Source organism: Bos taurus, chromosome 11, assembly GCF_002263795.3.
Source record: "Bos taurus isolate L1 Dominette 01449 registration number 42190680 breed Hereford chromosome 11, ARS-UCD2.0, whole genome shotgun sequence".
Lineage (NCBI taxonomy): Eukaryota > Metazoa > Chordata > Mammalia > Artiodactyla > Bovidae > Bos > Bos taurus.
Window position 1 is genome coordinate 47,799,461 of NC_037338.1, and position 3,214 is coordinate 47,802,674.

The 3,214-nt window shown below is 43.9% G+C and overlaps 1 pseudogene; it reads right to left on the reverse strand.

Moving 5' to 3' along the window:
- Nucleotides 1-557: 557 nt before the first annotated feature.
- Nucleotides 558-1,396, reverse strand: LOC783227 (thioredoxin-dependent peroxide reductase, mitochondrial-like; annotated as a pseudogene).
- Between the last annotated feature and the right edge of the window lie 1,818 nt (nucleotides 1,397-3,214).

Here is a 3,214-nt window from a genome sequence, read left to right on the forward strand (position 1 = left end):
CTTGATTCTTTTTCCCAAGGAAAGCATGATCCAAGAAATAGGTGAGCTACACATTCTATGGAAACCAGCCAGAAATCTATACATTGCCAATAAGGCACTCCTTGCCTTAATAAATAACCACATTTTAAAAACCTATATACATGCACACTAAGTCACTTCAGTTGTGTCTGACTCTTTGCAACCCTATGGACTGCAGCCCACCAGGCTCCTCGGTCCATGGGATTCTCCAGGCAAGAATACTGGAGTGGGTAGTCATACCCTTCTCCCAAGGATCTTCCTGACCCAAGGATGGAACCCAAATCTCTTATGTCTCCTGCACTGGCAGGTGGGTTCTTTACCACTAGCACCACCTGGGAAGACCCCTCAAAAGAAACCTAGGTCATGTTATAAAAACAGAACATATAGAGTAATATTTGTGACTACAAGTGTGACTTGATTTTTGCCTTCTATAAACAATATTCTTTGAAATGCTTAAAGTTCTTTTCTGGTGTGACAAGCTACAGGTGTACATGGGATGGTCTACTGATTAACCTTCTTAAAGTATTTCTTGGAAGTAATCAGATGGAGTTGGATTATAGGAGAATCCAGTGTCCAGCTGGCTAGGCAAACTTCTCAATGGCATTGCACAAACTGGAATGCCTTCACCAAGCTAGGGTCTCTCCCACGCTTGGGCCCACTGGGAGATCATTGACACTCAAAGGTTTGATGACTCCACTGGGGTCAATTATGAAGAGACCTCTTAGTGCAAGAACAGGACCTTCTAACAAATAGCACACCCTAATCTCAGGAAGTTTATTTAGTCACATCTGACAAGAGCATGATGTTCATGTGGCCCAAACTACCATTTTTCCTCAGTGTATTTATCTGGGTCAGGTGGCTGAAGTGGGAATCTACCTGACACTGCAATGATTCTACATTATGAAATTCATTGGCTTTGTCACCAAAAGCAGTAATTTCCATAGGACACACAAAGGTGAAATCTGAAGGATAGAAGAGCACCAAATATTTCCCCTTAAAGTCATCAAGGCTTGGACTTCCCTGGTGGTCCAGTGATTTGGAATCTGCCTGCAAATGCAGGGGACATGGGTTCAATCCCTGCTCTGGAAAGATTCCACCTGCTGCTGGTCAACTAAGCTCATGCACCAAAATGAACAGTAGGCCCTGCTGCTACAAGTAGAGAAAGCTCATGAGCAGCAATGAAGACCCAGCACAGGCAAAAATTGATTAATTTATTTTAAAAAATATAAAATCATCAAGGCTTAGTTCTTTGAATGCTCCATTGATAACAGCTGTACCCTTACAGTAGCATGCATGCTGGGTGACAGCAAGAGCGTGGTATAAGGTCTGCAGAAGCAGAAATGTCCCAAGGAATGGCACCCACATGTCTGACAATCGAAACCCCAGAGCTACCTTTCCACATGGCCACCATCTTCAGTGTCAATAATGCCTATTTTATATTAAGTGAGATAATCCATGTAGAAAAGCCTGGCAAAAGGAAGTCTTTTTTTCAAGGTGAGCTATGATTAGTGTCATGGGTTGAATTGAGTCCCCTCAAAGTTATGCTGGAGTCCTAACTCCCACTACCCATGAATGTGACATTATTTGGAAATAGGGTCTTTGTAGATGTAATCAATCTAAGATGAGGGCATTTGGATGGACCCTAATTCAATATGGCAGATGTCCTTATGTGAAGGAGAAATTTGGACACGGATGTACACAGGGTGGAGAACCCCTTGTGAAGACACAAACCTAGAGGGAAGGTGGCCAGAAGCTGGAAGAGGCAAGAAGGACCTTTGTCTTGAGGTTGAAGAAGGAGCATGACCCTGCTAACATCTTGATTTCAAACTTCTAGCCTTTAGAACTATGAGAAGATAACTTTCTCTTATTTTAAGCCGTCCATTTTGCGACTTTTTTACAGCAGCCCTAAATGAAGCCCAGGCAGCTCAGTGGTAAAGAATCCACCTACCAATGCAGGAGACATGGGTTTGATTCCTGGATCAGGAAGATCTTTCAGAAAAGGAAATGGCAACCTACTCCAGTATTCTTGGAAAATCCCATGGACAGAGGAGTCTGGCAGGCTACAACCCACAGGGTCACAAAAAGAGTCAGACATGACTTACCGACTAAACAACAACAAAACTAATACAATTAGCATTAAAAAGATTTCTGGACTAGGATACCCAAGACTTCTTTCTTAGTTTTGACTTTGCTTCTAAATAGTTTTGTAAACTCGGGCAAATTATAAAGGCATCGATTGTTAGAGCTGAAAAAGACCTTAGGATCAGGGGAAGAAACCGAGGCCCACAAAGGGGAGGGACAGGCATATAACCCCAGAGAACCTCAGTGACTTCATCTGTCAACAAGAGATAATTATCCCCAGCCCACTTACTCTGCCCAGCTGCGGTTGACATGTCAATAAGATCACCTGGGTAGACCAGTTGCCACCACAATCTCAGCAACACACACACACACACACATACTACTGTCTGCCTTCAGAGGAGCACCCTTGTCAGTTTCCCAGGATTCTGGTTGATTCAGAGAAAGGAGCCAAGCCAATGATGAGCTATTTGAAGCAGATGGAATCCATAGGGTGTCTGGGCACCCATGTGACCATGAACCCACTGGTTAGGTAAGGAGGGAGGAGCTGGGTGAATGTGTCAGTGTGTCCTTTGAGAGGCAGTGCAGAGAGCATCTATTGACATCAGTGAAGGAGAGTTTGGGCTCTTAGGGAAGAAAGTGATGAATGGACACCTGGATTCTGCACCAGGTGTTGCTGCCTGAGTCACTATGCATCCTTGGGCAAGTCTCATACCCTCTCTGGGCCTTTCCATATCTGCCTATACAATATGAAGCTGGGACCTGCTCCCAGATCTCTGTGACTCCAGAATCTCTGATCTTAACCATCATCTTATGCTGCCAAAAGAGATGAAAGCAACCGGTCAGTCCAGGGAGTACAGAGTGTCAGTAGGGCATTATGGACATATGCATACATCTATGTTCTAAAGTCACAGAGCTGACAGCATCAGAAGGTGATCTGGCTCAACCTGCCAGGTGATAGCCCTCCTAAGTGGATGTTGTAATAGCTTCTGGATACTCCAGTGATGTTTTTCTTATTCCTCTTGAGCATACTCATTCTGCTGGCATGAAAAACAGTCTTCCTTATATGAGAAAGTGATGAATATAAAGATTATGCTCAGTTGCTCAGTCATGTCTG